Source organism: Polypterus senegalus, chromosome 1 (genome assembly GCF_016835505.1).
Source record: "Polypterus senegalus isolate Bchr_013 chromosome 1, ASM1683550v1, whole genome shotgun sequence".
NCBI classification, from domain to species: domain Eukaryota; kingdom Metazoa; phylum Chordata; class Cladistia; order Polypteriformes; family Polypteridae; genus Polypterus; species Polypterus senegalus.
In genome coordinates this window covers 70,214,516-70,230,979 of record NC_053154.1, presented here as the reverse complement: position 1 = coordinate 70,230,979, position 16,464 = coordinate 70,214,516, and the positions used below count along the sequence as shown (strand labels likewise).

The 16,464-nt window shown below is 36.3% G+C and overlaps 1 protein-coding gene across 1 annotated transcript in view; it reads left to right on the top strand.

Annotated features, from left to right (window-relative positions):
• LOC120523915 overlaps positions 1-16,464 on the top strand; it is a 32,256-nt gene that overhangs the window by 509 nt on the left and 15,283 nt on the right. The window lies entirely within an intron of this gene.

The following is a 16,464-nucleotide window of genomic DNA, read 5'->3' as shown; positions in this document are numbered from 1 at the left end:
AAAAGGCTGGTTTGCCTCATTTTCTGGGATGATATAGCATCCTTAATTGAACAGTTACCTGCTTCACTTGTCTAGCGCTGCTCAGTCACTTAATGAAAAACACTTGGAACGCCTCTATTCTTTACGTGTTTGAAGCAAGATTTTAAATTATGTCTGTCTAATTATCGGTGTTCATATTTGTACGAAAGTAAAAACAATATGCGGTCAATTAAGGGAAAGAAATGTTAGCTTTGTAGATCTATACGCAGACCCAAAGTGTGATTGTGTGCGTGCGTGCCGGCTAGTCTTGGTCACGCAATGCAACGCGTCAAAATAAAAAATGGGAATGTCCCAGATATGTATCATTATAGGCAGTTGCCTGGCGTATAGTTTTATTCCCAACAGGGCATGAATAAAGTTATCAGTCAAAAGAAAGTCCCCGCAACCTGAGGCACGTAGACGCGTGCGTGGGCGTGTCAGTGCGCGTCCAATTTAATATAAAGTCACAAATGGGAAAACGAGTCTCCGCAGCGCTTCGAATTTTCCTTCTAAAATGTGAGACGAAATCGAAAATAAATCGAAGTACTTGCGGAAATCAATACATGGCGTTAATATCTTGTCCGTGCCAGTCCCGTTATGAGTAATTCCGATGCAGCCCGCTTTTTGAAAATACCAGTAGCCGAAGGCTTGAGAGGATCCGCTGGCGGGCTGTCAGCACTTGCGCGCGAAGGGTTGACGGGCGTCACGGGTGGAGTGGGAGTGGCAGTGGCAGGACGCGGGAGATGCCCTCATGATCTCTCTCATTACCTCACTGTCTCTCCACGTGAAGTTTGTGTAGCCGGGCTGCTCTCGTTATGCAACACCGTGTAGACGTCTTGGCTCACGCAAGAGCTCCCCACCTGCCAGCCAACACCCGTCCGGTTAAATCTGAGAAAAAAAAAGAAGAACGTGTTGCCTCGACCGAGCAGAGCAGCCTTTTGTGAATGAAGGCATAGGAGTCGGACAGACGTGTAGTAAAGCGGGCAGTGAATCGGCGCGAGTGGGTGGCCGTTAAACACTTTCAGCACCTTCGTTTTCGCCCAGCAGCAGACTGGCTTGTCACATATGCACAGCAGATGATAAATAAAAATGGAAATTTTTGTTATGCACAGAGCGATGTGTGAAATGCTTTTATTTTAGAAGCGCTATTATTAGTTTTGTAAGCAATGTCGAGGGAAACAATGCCTGTTACCAGATGGGTATGACGTGCATGCAAAGCGTGGACCTTTTGTTGTGTGCGTGGCCAAAACCCTCCTGGCATTATTTAGATTTACACTAGACAAAACACCCGTTAGTCTTTTCTGCCATTTTAAAAGGTGCCTGAATGTGCACTGGCCTCGTTCAGTTTAAATGTGTAAACTAACTTAAAATATGTAGCATGTAATTTTGATAATAAATAATTGAAGTGACTGAAAAAAAGCATCCTCTTGATGCGCTTCAGTGCATCATCAGTGATGTTATCTGGGATCATTTGGTGTTTTGGGTCTCTGAAACTCAAACACTCTCACCCAGGTGACCCATCCAGGGTTGAACAAAGCCCAACTTGAATCGTAGCCACAACACCCCACTGAGTTTGTCCTTCTAATCCAATGCCAACTAGAGGCTTTCTCTGTGGCTTCCAACACATAGTTTACAGCTTTCCTCTTTGCAGCCCTTGTAATACCCAGCAGGCTGAATGCTCAGCAGAGTGAGTATCCTTCAAAGCCCAGGCAGCCCACCTCTGTTGCCTCACAGTAATTCCACCAGCCTTGAAACCAACACAACTCTTACAGCTCCTGGTTCTTCCCAGGGTACTATGAGCTCCAGCGTGATCAATTACTTGGTAGCTTTTGACAAGATGATAATGTCTGGACACAAAGTTGTTAAAATGATGTGCTCTGAAAATCTCACTCTTTGGCCCAGGTCCACTTTGAGCTATGAGTCTGAAGCTCTAGATAGCATACCAGTGTGTAGTACTGGCATTGTATGTGTGGCTTTCTCACATCTTTGACAAAAGCAATGGTCTTCTTTGGAGGATGTTGATATTTGCTGGTGTTAATGGTTGATGCTACACTGTCAGCCTTGACCACTTGGTCATAGCACCAGTGATACCGGCCTTCCTCGAGAGCTTTGAGGCAGGTGCAGTGTTTAGTGCTGGGATTTACTTGAATAACAAGATCCTACATCTGTGTCTTAAGTATCTCTATTGTGACATCCCAGTTTGTTGGGTTAAAGTTAAGGGTAGGACCTCAGGGTGTTCTGGGTTTTAGCCTAACCCCTGACATTTAATTCTTTTTTTCTTTTTAATGACACTTGACCCCTTTGTTCAGATTTTACTGGTGAAAAAACATAATCCTATCAAAACACTGGTTGAAATTTGGTTCATCACCAATGTAAGCAGTCTGCACCTTGGTTTGACTTCACCACATTGTGGTTCAAAACTCAGTGTCAGCATTTCTGAACAAAATGCAGTCATAATACTGCATAGTAAGCTTAGGTATACTATGTAGTAAGAATACTGAGTCTCAGTGATCAAAATAAAGCAAAGTTCAGTAATCTTTAAATCAAGCATAGAAAGGAAACTCAAATGAAAGTGGCATTCCCAGTCTGCACATTTACAGTACCAATTTTTACTGTATGTTAGATAAAAATTAGAAGTAAAATAGCACAAGGCCATTGCGTACCAGTCTGTAGTGAATCTAGAGTATAATGGCTCGCATGACCTATATTTTTAAGTAAATATAATGTTTAAATATTTGCTCTCAAGAAATGCATTGGTTCTGTCTAATCCATAATGGTTAAAATAACATAACATTACCCATTTAATCAAATTCAGGATCACAGGAAAGCAGAGTCTTTTCTGTTAGCATTGGGCAAAAGGCAGGAAGAAACTGTGCAAGATATAATGCTTAAAGTGGCTTGAGGAAGTAAAATAATGAAAAATATATTTAGAATATCGTCATTGCATTAAAGTAGTCATAAAATTTAAGACAGTGTTATGTCAAGATTTACCCAGAGTTTAATCACCCACAATTAAATCTGAACTGCAGTTTTAATTTTTATTGCAAGCCTGAGGCATTAAATTCACTTCCACATGGCACTGCACATACTGTACACCAGGTTGTTATTGAAGAACAGAATAATAATAACACTTGGACCATGTTTGTTCCTAAGACCTGATTCCCGTATTATAATGGATGTTGAGGTAAAGCTATCAGAAGTTACTCATAAAACAAAAAGAGCTACCAAAGCAAACAGAGAGCCTAGTGATTTTTTGCTTTTCACAGTAAGAGTGATTCCAGGATATAATGCTGAAAAAGTCTGCCTTTTTACCAGTCTCTTGGTGTGTGCATATCAAAAGCATTTAGCACCATGCAACATAAATTTAAGATATTTAAAAAGCAGCCAAATCCAATTTGCCCACAGAATGTGAAATGTTTAATGTTTATGGAAAGAGGCAGGCGTTAACAGAATGTTTTAGAAACTTTAGATAAGAAAAATGATTAGTGCTGCAACACAAAAGTGTTAATCAGTATCTCACTGACAGATTTTGTTTAGGATGCTTGACAGTATTTCACCTTCCTAAAGATTTTTCACAGCCAAATATATTGGTGATGAGCAGAAAATTCTAGAGTTTCACAGCAGTCGTGATCTGTTTTGTAATAGACTAGGAATTTTCATGAAATAATTCTGAAAGCTGAATCATCTGTACTTATTTGTAATTCAGAGGACTCTTTTAGATATTAAATAGAATATTATTAAAATAAATGAATGTTAAATAAAAATTAATTACAAGAAACTATCATATAATTTTGGTTAAATAGGCATCTAATATATTAAAAAAACAGCAATATATGCAGGTTACATCGCACCCTTACTTTAAGACTATCAGGAAAAATGCAAAAGTATGAGCTTCACATGCAGTACAGTACATAATGTAATGAATGTCTGCTAAGACCCCTCCTTAGTTTTCTTATATATTTTCTATCTTTAATAGTTACTATTAAATACAAGGTATGTCAAGCCAAGTGACACCCCAAGGCATTTACGGATGCGACTCCTCCCTTATATTAGAGCAACTATAGAAGCAAAATATTTGTGCAGCTTTCATTTGCACTGAACAATTCAGTTATCAGGCAAGGTTTTGAGGGACTTTTTCAGATCCGTTATTTTATCTTTCTGTTAGAGGTTAAGATGGTAATTATATTTTTATAAATATCTTTAATTATGATGTGTTTAACATAACCACAAGCATATAAAGCAGTTTAAAATATTTGGAGGATGGTAAAGTTGTTAGCACTGCTGCTTCACAAAAGTGTTAAATTTTTGTCCAGCTCTCTTGGCTCCCTTGGATGTTCTCTCTGTGCTTTTTGATTTTACCTCCCATATCCCTCATACATGTCTGGTGCAGTGGTTAACAACAGTGCTTTCCAGGTCCACGAGACTGGGTGGAAATTATGGCTCTGCCAGAGTCTGTATTGCATGTTCTTCATCTCTCTGTGTGGGTTGTTCTTTCTGGTATTCCAGTTTCCAAACACATTTCCAAGACATGCACGCTTGGTTAACTACCAATGTTAAATTGATGATGGTGTGAATGAGCTTGAGTGAATCCTGCAATTAACTTTAGCCCCAGCATAATAATGCTGGAGTAGGATACAGTTGCTGCAACCTTGAATTATATAAAGTGGTTTCAGAAAATAAGTGAATCCCATAGAAGCATGTGAGTATTGACAATCCTAAATTGTCTTGGTATGAATGGGTACGTGTATCAAATTGTACTTTGTGAAGGGCTGGCATTGTGTCCTAAAGACATTCCTATCTTACACCCAGTGCTGATAGAGCTGGTACTGACTACCTGCAATCTGACAATGAAAACAGCAGATATACAGAATGGATAGAGAGAAGGATGGATATGTTGATTTTTGAGAATGGTACCAAAGAGCAGCAGTTTAGAGATTCTGCTTTTACAGTATGAATAACTAAAACCCTCCTACACAGTTGAAGGACAGGGATCAAAACTTGCAGGCTCTTTGCTGTGGACTCAGAATTCAAAAAGCATGTTGTTTAATTCAAGCATGAGACAAAGCACATTAGTGATTTAGGGTGGTTTTGCTTTTTGAGTTCTTCCTTTATTTTTCCTTGGCATTACATTATAAAGGGAATTCTAAGTTAAAAAAGCTTGGGAGCAGTGAACTGTTTTGCATGAATTTTTTTTTAAACATGTTATACCAGCCATATATTTCTTGACAGATTTTATTTTAGCACTAAACATTTAAAAATGGTAATGAATTCTATGATGTTTTAATTCACTCACCCTCCAAAAAACCTGAATAAATATATTACTAAACCATTTGTGCTTTCTTATTTTTCCTTTAGACAGGCTTCCAGGCATAATTTCTGCCTATTATATTTATAAATGAATCACTAATTTTAGCAAGCATTTAATTCATTACGTTTTTCAGTTATTTAATATTTTCTTCAAACAGAACAATGAGCCTTTTGTCGTGGTGAACTGATGCATATTTCCATATGCATTATAAGCACTTTGATCATTAGTTAAGGAATTTGGTATCATCAAAACAGCATTTCATCTTCCAGTTGAATTGATCTCATTTTAACATTGTGCTGCAAGCCATTTTATTTAGTTGTTGTGTTTTCATAGGTATCTATTTTTAATTTAGTGTTGTCATGCTAAGGTTATTCTGTACATTTATGCTTTGAAAAAATATATAATCAGAATAAGTACTAATACTTAGCAATAAAACCAGCTATTCTGATCTGATCACTTTCAATCAAGAACACATATAAACAATAATACATTTTTTCACTGGGAGATAATTGAAAAGTATGAAAAGAGCGAGCTGTGCTTCCATCCACACACAAAACAATGGCAGTGGGGAACCAGAGCAAATCCCGTATCATCTGGCACAAGGCCTGAACCAGCCCTGAATGAGGTGCCAGTCCTTCACAGTGAATAGCTTCATGCACACTCTGGGCCAATACACTGTACCTAATACACATGTCTTTGAGATCTCCAAGGCAAATCGAGACAGTCACAAGGAGAACATGCACAGTGAACATAGACAGTGAATGGCTTAGGGTTTGAACTCTTCTCTTGGAGCTGTGAGGCCACTGAATCCTTATATATGGTCTTTATTTTTTTTATATGTTAAATTTAAATGACCCTTTTTGACCTCCCATTCTGTCACATCTTACAAAATGATTTGTTTTTAGTAGTGCCTTCCAAAAAAAACACCATGTTTATCAGCAAAAGCTAAGCAAAGCTAAATGATTTCCAGAAAAAAAATTCTAAAAATAGAGATATAATGTTATGAGAAGTACAGACAATGATAATATTTTACAGGAAAATGGCAAATACAAAATTTAGGAATATGAAAATAGGAATAGTAGAAGGCATTACTTTTATTTACTTAAAGAAGAAGGATAGATGAGTACTATATATTAATTTATACAATATATTTTCCACATCAGATATTTTGATGCTATTCTTTCTATAACAACCTTTTAAAAAATTGCTTATAAAATTTTAGCCATAGAAAGAAATCTTGTGTTGTTTAACATAAACAATATCCTAGAGTATACCTCTGTTTTTATGTGTATCGATATGTTTTTATAGTGGAAGGCAAACATTTGGATTTTGAGATCTCCTGAAACTACTTAAGACGATTTTAATGTAGACATATTTGTGATTAGAAGGGAAGTTATGACTAAAATGGTCATGTTGTTCAATGAACTGCATATATTTCTTTAAGAAAATACGCAAGGACAATGAATAACATATTTAAATACATTTTATAAACCAGATTTATAGGCTTCTATTGAAAGCATGAAGATAATTAGTTCTTAGTTGAAAGATTCACAAAATAACCTTAAAATGTTAGTGAAAATTATGCAAAAAGAAATTTCAGCTCAGAAATTCACTAGACATGAAGATCCCATGCAAAATTCCATCCAAATTGCCTCCATCTTCTGTATGACTGAGAGTGCCCTTGTTTCAAACAATAACTCAAAAGTTTTCCATCTGGTGGAAAGCAAGAGTGAGTAGTTTGGAAATTTCAGTCCTTTACTTACAGGAAATATTGAGCATCTGCTCCCTTACCCAGGGAAAATTTAACAATATTGAATATGTTATATACACCAAGGTTGAAGATGCTGCTGCTGTATAAACTTGGACGAATCGTGTATCTCCTTTAAGAAAGATTATTCAAGAGCTTACTTCTCAGATACTAGAGAAAAAGGTTATCAAATTCTTCCTGTCCTTCTGGAATATGCCACATCAGTTTAATAGATTAATCTGATGTTACAGAATATATTGGTTTTGTGTAGATTATATATTTAGTAATTCACACATTCAGTCTTCCTAAAATTGGTGTAACCAATTTTATCAGGTTTATATGGTAAAAATCTGTTTTTAGTGATTTTATTCTTTTACTTGGAGCTGCATTTCACAGACCTTGTCACTCTATTTCACCAGTCTGCTTTTTTATCTACTTCTTCTTAAGAAATGTTATTTTTGAAGATTAGTTGGATTCTCACATTCACCTAGTTTTCAAAAGATAACATTTTGCTTGAGAAACCGCAGTTGCCCAAGACTGTCCTCCTTCATATGACATTAAATCCCAGCATTATGTCCTTATTCCTCACTTTACAGATTCTGATGCTCCTTTAAACCATCCCTAGAAGAATGGAAATGGGCAAATGAATGACAAGAATAGAACACAAATTTAGAAAAGGCTATAATGAATCATATAAATCTACAACCAGATCATTTTGTGCAGTTACACTTTGATATCAATGAAAATGAAGTAACATATGATATGAAGCCATATTAATTTAGAGAACCTCTGGAGGGAAAAATATGACATCACATACTTCCAAAACTGTGTGATACCTGAATCCATCAATTCCTCACTATAAAAAGAGAGTTTAGCCAAGGCCAAGATGGTAGAGAAATGGAAATTTCACCAGTATGAATGTATTCCACATTCATTATACAGACTGAATGTTCCTCCCTTTCACAGCTATTGAACTGTCCTAAAATGGCTTTTAAATTCATGTGTTGTATTTTTAGTTTATAGCAGATGCAATTTCTTTAATAATTGGTGTCTCCATTTAGCCCCTTATGCTTTATCCAACAATGAATTACTTGGCTCACCACCTTCCCTTTTTTAAATGCAATGAATATCATTCCCAAATCTGGGATCGCTCCTATTCAAGCAACCATTCAACCATTGGCCTCAGTCACAGGGTCTAAAGAGCTTTAAGGTCTCATTTATAGAGTTAAACTAGCCTTAGACCAAAGAATCAAGGATGACACTCATTCCTTAAGGGTTCTTGAGGTTGTCTCATGGCAAGACCCAACCCTTAATGAGTAATATACTTACTTGGGGCAAGTATGTCTTTAGAGTACAATACAATACAATTTATTTTTGTATAGCCCAAAATCACACAAGAAGTGCCGCAATGGGCTTTAACAGGCCCTGCATCTTGACAGCCCCCAAGCCTTGACTCTCTGAGAAGACAAGGAAAAACCAGAGGTACCTGGAAGAAGACACACATTGACTCAATAACATGTCAGTTCAACACTGTAATAAAGTTGGGATACAAACTTAATTTCTGTTGTTGTGAAGCTAAAGTACTGCCCTCTGTGCAACTGAACTGACCCAGCATAAAAGCCATTATAGGGTAATAAATAAAATGTACATTATTTGTGGGTCCACAACATTCTGAACTCAGTTCATGGGATATATGTAAGCCCTGAAACATCTAAATCAATACAGATTGGAGTATGACAGTGTTAACAGCCAAAATTCTCCTTGATAGGGTTTGACAAAGTATCTTCTCTTTGGGCAGAGATCTCAGGGGCCTCAGTTGCCTCGAAAGTTTGCATACTGTAATCGGTTCATTTAGCCAATAAAAGGTGTCATCTTGTTTGACTTCTTATTGCATCCATAATGGCTGACACAGTACAACACCCTGCTACTACAGGTGACAAAGCTAATTACAATTCAACTTTTCTCAAGCTATGATGGTAACTCTTGGCAATATCCTACAAATCTCTGATGCATATTGATCATTTTAAAAATATAAATAATCCGGTTACAGTCTGATTGCACATTAGTACAGTCACAAACTGTGAAAGTGCACTTGCTTTAAAACACTAGTTTTTACTTGTTCCTATAAATTATTTATTCATTTTACACAGTCTACTATGTGCTGGTATGTGTCAGTGTGCCCACCTTGTTGACAGGATAGGCAAAAGCTGCCTGCAATCCAAATCAGATAAGTGAATTAGAAAATGGATGATGGACTTATTTCAATTGTAGGGCACACATGTAAATCATTCAATTGCATTTTTAAACTATACATATATTTTTAAATGCAGAGTAGATATTTTTTACATAAATATGTAAAACAAAATCATGAATTTAATTAATACAAGAAAAAGTAATAGATGTTGTCTTCATTGATCAAAGACATTTTCCTGTTGGACACATTCCCTGAAAAGCAAGAAGCTATTTTTTGTGTGTATAACACATTCAATAAACCTGTGCATTGAAGTCCAGTAAAATATCTATGGCACCAAGGGAGATAAGAGCAACCAGCCAAGCATACCAGCTGCTTGCCATGGCACCCATAGCTTTCACAGTCCCCATTAGGTAAACTCGATTAACAAACCAAACAACGGACTAAAGAGGCGGGTGAGTTCAAATTGGATGTATGCATGAATGAGGGTTCACAGATGAGGAAATCATTGCTTCTTGGAGGCTGTCCAGAATAATAATGCACTTTTATTAGTACACTCTGCTTGATCTTGAATGAGACATTTCTGAAGCCAGGATCATTTCAAAACACAAAAACTAATGAGCTAACAGCCAGAGTAAACAGAGAACAGATGCATCCATTTAGGAAAAATAAATAAAAAAATATGCAAATAAAATGGAAAAATGGTTTGTTTTTAAGTGATTTTATTTGAAGAATGTAAACAGGTCTGATGGAGAAGGTGGGTGTACAGTCCTTAAGTGTCATAAGCATTTCCTGCTGTTAATCAGCTTAAACATGACAAACATTAAAGGCTTATTCCATGAATAAATATGCTTACATAAGTCGATGTAATATATGAAAATATTTAAAAGAAAACACATTCCAGTAAAGCCATCCAACAATTTTCTAACTAGCTCATTGAAATTGTGGGTGAGAGGAAAATGGAACTCATTCCAACAACATTATGTTTAAGACAGGAATCAACCCTATGCAAGATGTCATTCCACCTTTCATTCCCTCCCCCGAGAATCGTTGCCGACAGTCATCATCCCCATTGGAGAATCACCCCCAACAGTCATCTGGGAAAGGGGGTGTCCCCCTTGAAGAATCACTGCTTCAGGTCATAATAAAGCAGTGTGGTTTGTTCAAACTGCCTGTGCTGATCAATCATGAGGCACTCTGCAAAATGTACAGGACCCTTTCCCATTAAGTACAATTGTGACTCACCTCTCTGAGCGACCCAAATTCAGACAACACATGACCCATAGTTTAAGAACCTATGCTTTATAGTCTTAGAAGCTTCACAACTCTCTCTTTATATAACATTTAAAATGACACTTTGCTTTTGATTTATGCCTGAACATATTTTAAATAATTAAACATATGAAAATGGCAAGATAAAAAATATTGATACCCTTAACATGATAGCACAGCCTTTGGAGACAATAACTGGTATCAACTGGTTTTCTGTAGCTCTAAGTGAGATTCTACAATTTTTAAGTGGCCCTTTAGCCCACTCGTCTGCAGCTCTCTCATGTTTGGTGGGTGATTTTTCCCAGTCATGACTTTTAGCTTTTTCTAAAGACTTCAATGGATTTTAGGTCAGAACCCCTAATTATCAAGCATTTCAAAATTACTCCTACCTCTGAGTAGGACATGACAAGTAGCTGACAAAGCATCCTAGTTCTTCTCCAAGCAAGAAATAGAAGGCCACTTTTGAGAATGATGTCATGGTTTTATGCCACCCAATGCCACAAACTGGCACTAATGATGAAGTTTTGTAGTTTTCTGATACTAACACTAAGATAGCAATAATGATAATAATAATATAGGAGAAGAAGAAGGAAGAAAACATAATAAGGTAGGATGTTGAGCTAAGCTGCATGTAATTGTTGCCAATTTGTAACAACATCAATAATTCTGTAATTAGCACAAAGAAGGAAAGACCAAGACACAACCATTCCAACGAGAGTAAAGCCTGATAATGAGTATGTTTATTTAACTATACATAATCCACAGTCAGAATTTCCAAAGAATCACCTTACCATTGTTATGACCATGGGAAATGCTTTGTAAAGTATCAGTTACTGAAACTAGCCTCGGCTATAAGTTGCATTCACACTTGCAGTGTTCCTGATTGTCTTCTAGAGTGACATGTTGTGCCTGTCTCTGTGACCCTATGTGTAAAGTGTAATATGAAGGTTCCAGGGGTTTGTTGAATGCAGAGCTCAGCATATCTACTGTATATAACATTTCACCTTCAATCACCAATATTGCTTTCTATTATATTTAGGGTAATATGCAAGCTACTACAGTACAGTTTGCATCCATGGCTACCTGTGTGTTGATACTGTGATATTGCTTGCGAGTCACATATGCATGCCCAGCCACACCTGAGGCGATGGTCTTTATGTGTGTACTGATTTGCATGAATGAAACTTGCCTAAAATTTGCCTCAAGTGGAGTCATGGAGAAATATATAAATCTGTGTATTACCTCATGCATTGTAAAGGCATTCAAAAGTTAGGGCATTCAAAGATACAAAATTCAAGAAATGATTGGTTATGACATATCCAAATTATTGCTATTGCAAAGCTGCATTTTTCCTGTGACCAAAAAAAAATTATGTTACCAAAAGTTTGATTTCAGCTGACAGCACTTGGCTTCTTGGTGTAGAGCCCATGGCTTTCTACACCATGATGAGCTGCTAGCTTATCCAAAGTTGGTTTCTACATTGTGACGAATTATTGCAGAGTAGAATCTGACTTTCTGCATTCGTGGAAAACCACACATATCTTAAATTACTTCAGTAGGCGTCCCTTTAAATATAATTACAGTATACCTTTGCAAAGAATAAAACATAAGACAATAAAGAGACCAATAAGGTTAATACTCACACACACAAGGGTGTTCTACAGGAGAAATGCGGTGGTAAAGAAGAGGCACAGTATGCCATAAACTATTGTTTGATGTGTTCCAAAACTTCATAATAAAATGCAGATTTCACTGTGAAGATACAGTATAATTCAGATTTTACAAAATGTTTAAATAAGACATACATGAGTTAGCAATAGTGTACCCAGTGACAGGCTAGATCCTCATCTTGATTTGTGTCAGATTCACCAGCATGGCTGTGCATTGCCTGCTTATAAAAACCTAAATGTTTATAAGTCAGGATCTGGCCTCCTCAAGTCATGCTGGAAAACCTTTTCTATTTTTCTGAAACATATACTTTTGGAATTTGTATCTAATTATATCCAACCAACCATCCATTTCAATTATGCAAACAGTTTCAGCAGATTGTGTGGTGCAGTGATTAACTTGACCTTAAAGGAAAGGGATATTGGATCAGTTCTTGATGCCAACTGAATGTGTGTCCATTAATGAGTCACTTAATCTTCACTGCTTTGATTGAAAAAAAAAAGCTTTATATAAACAATTGGACTGTTTCTCGATATTATAAGTAAAATGAGGGAGTTGGCTGATTATTAACTGACAATAATTTTGAATGAGTTGCCACCCCATTACAGGGCATAAATTCACAAAGGCAGTTTAGAGTCACCAATGTGTGTGCTCTATGGAAAACAAAGACACAAACCAGGCATTGGAAAATAAATACAGACGGTAATCAACCCAGAAACCATGAAAATAACCTTGGCCCTCTGCACCCCATATTAAAACTCAAGTGAAAAATCTGGAAGTGATTTTTGATTCTTTCATCAGTTTCAATGGACAATGCTATGGTGAAGGATAATTTCTATCATCTCAGAAACACATGCCAAAATTAAGTCCTTCTTATCTACCAAAGACCTGCAGACCGTTATCCATACCTTTGTCTCCAATAGTTTAGATTATTGCAATTCTCTATATCTTTGGAGTCAGACAGGCTTTCCTATCTCATCTTCAGCTGGTTCAAAATGCAATTGCCAGGCTGCTAACAGATTTCTGCAACAAGGAACATATTACTCCGGTCTTGGCCTCTTTTCATTGGCTGCCCATTAGGTTCAGCATAATTTTTAAAGTGTTTATTTTGGTGTTTATAAATACTAAATACTCTGGCTCCTCTGTGTATTTTAGGTAATCCTCATCTAATATTATTCCTTCAGGACACTGAGATCACCTTCCCAATTTCTTTTATCGGTGCTACAATCTTGCCTTATAAGCAAAGGAAATTGAGCTTATTCAGTGGCTGCTCCTAAACTCTGGATTGAGTTACCTTTATTTGGCAGACCTGTTTCCACAGTCCTAACAGTTAAATCTTGTTGAATAACACATCTGTTTTCTCAAGCTTTTGGCAACACTAGGCTATATTTGCTATGTCTTGAAAGTCGTTATGTTCTTTGGGGTTTGGAGACCAAATTGTGTTGTCTTTGCAGAGTTTTATTCTTTTTCACTTTGTACAGCAGTTTGGTGCAGCTGTTTGCTGTTTTAAAATGTGCTTTAGAAATAAATTTGTTTTGATTTGAGGTTTTAATCAGGCGCCCCAGAGTTGCAATACGATCAACACTTAAACAATATATCACCATTTTCAACTTGTTTCTGATTGAGTTCTGTATTTTCATTTAAAAAAGACACAGGATGTATCGATTGGTTTGTAGTAATCCAGACACAAGGAGAACATGCAAGTTCTACAAAGCTGATGATAAACTTGGACTTTATACCAAGCCTCCGTCAGCTGTGATACAGGCACCACTAACCACTATGCCACTTTGATTCTATGGAAGTCTTTATAGTCACAACTTTGAGATAGTGCATTATTTAACAGATCATTCCCAAATATGCCTCTTGTTTATTGATTACAGTCTTTATTTTAATTTACAAAAAAAACGAAAAAGGACTGAGTTGCATGTGTTAATCAGGATCCATTATTCCCCCTTTTCTGCATCTCAGAATTGTATTTCCAGCTTTTCAGTTAATTGATTTCTCTTCTATTCATAGTAACTTGCTGGAAAATAGAGGATAACACCTGGCATAAGTGAAAATTTCTAATATTACAGTATTTCCAATATTCAATTTTAGAAGACGATTAAAACATTTGTAGGCTTTGGCAGCTTCCATTTGAGCAGAATAATCAAAGTGCACAATGCCCAACTCACAATGACTTGCAAAAATCAAGCATAATAAGCTCTGGAGTGCATAGCAAGATAAGGCCACATTGGACCGCTTTATTGCACTGACCTTTCAGAAGCCTTTGGATGGCTGAGCTTCCTTGATGGCACAAATGGCTCAGATGCTTATTATATGCTTTTTTTATTTCTAGTGATGTTTAGGGAGATGCACATTTGCTCATCATGTTTTTGCAATGTTTGCTGTTTTTTCTCATTAATATACTGTCTTATGAGGTTGTTCAATAACATGTTCTGTAGTTAATTAATTTTTTCTTTAAAGTCGGGTGAACTGAATACAAAAGGTTTAAGTGAGCTTAAATAGTTCTGAGAGCTGCTTGCAATTTCATTTGTATTTGGTTGATAAAATGGAACTTAAGGAAGGCTGGTTAATTGTTCTCAGCTAAGCATTATTACTGTTCATAATTATTGCATCTCATCATCATATCCCATTTGATATTTTAAATATATGCAGCACAGTTTAAATGCTAATCTAATGTATCCTAAAATGCTTTACTGGTGTCAGGGAAGTACTCTGTAAATAACGAATAGCTAATAGTCTAAATTATAAATAAATCCAAGGATAGACATTTTTATTATAAGTTTGAGGGAATCAGCCATGTGTATTGATCACTGTGACTAGGCTGACTAACATAACAAAGAAGTAGTCTTAAATAAGTTAAATTCATTTACTTAACACATTCAAGAAGCATTTCACTTCACACTAACCAATATACTGTTTAATTGTATATTCTTCTAACAATCCCATGTCTTAATTCTATCTAAAGGCCCCAAAATAGTAAAATAGATTAAAAGTCATTGGGCTGCACATTTATCTCTAAAAGAAGATTTTTGTTTAAAAATTCTTTAAAAATTAAATGCATTAAATTATGATAATTCCATTGTTCCCTTGGTAACTGTTCAGGACAGGACAGGTACAGAATATCTTAGTTACACAAGAAAGGCACACCCAGAACACTCATAAATTCACACAGAAATAATAAAACACACAAGGATACAAGTTTTCTACTACACTGGCTACCAAAACTGAAATTATTTCCAACAGATATACAAATTCAAATAGGAGATGTGTGATGAAAAGTATTTATTAATTGCTTTGCATACGTCTACTGTTTGGCTTCTGAGTTTGTTTTGATCACTTTGATTAATTCGCCCATCCATTTTTTAAATGCTTTTTTTTTTTAGCAAGGTCCCAGATCACACTCTGTAACCATCAGGTACAAGCAGAAACTCAATCCAAGTACTGGGAATGGTGTGGTATGAGGGTTAACCTGGGCTCCCCAATGTCACCCACTAATTCACTGCTTTGTTTCTACTTTAATGTTATTCTTGGTATATTTTTTATTGAATTATGTATGGTTCATGACTTAATGAGTAGGTCAAGGACAGGGAAGAAATGGCCAATCATTGACAATCATTATTTCATGGGAATAAGAGTGAGAAGAGGGGTGAACTAAAGGATGAGAGAAATATAAGAGCGAAATGGTGAGGTCAAAAGTTTGAGGATACTGCCAAGATGAAATCACACGAGAGCTGCCAGTTGTGTTTAATTTTATCTGTTTTGAGTGTGTAAGCCATAGATGCCAGGAGAAAAGAATGTATGTCTGTATTGGTGGATGGGTGGGTGGATGGATGGATGGATGGATGGATAGATAGATAGATAGATAGATAGATAGATAGATAGATAGATAGATAGATAGATAGATAGATAGATAGATAGATAGATAGATAATTTGTTTTAAAGAGGAAATGCAGCTTTTTGCATAATCCCAAAAAAATTATAACAAACAACAGCCCCCCTCAAATACAGACAAGAATTGCAAAAAAGTAAAAGCAATTCTAATATGGCTAAAGATAAGATAATGTAGAGACATGCTGGAGCTCTCTGAGACCCAACCTAATGAATTCTCTCTCTTTGTATTTTGTATCGCTGTTTTAGGTGAGTCACTGTTGCCTCATTAATGGGAATTCATGTAAAATTTTGGCAGGGATACAATTTTTATAGGCTGTCCTGCAGCTGATTCTGAATATCCTTATATGAATAAATGTAAGCCAG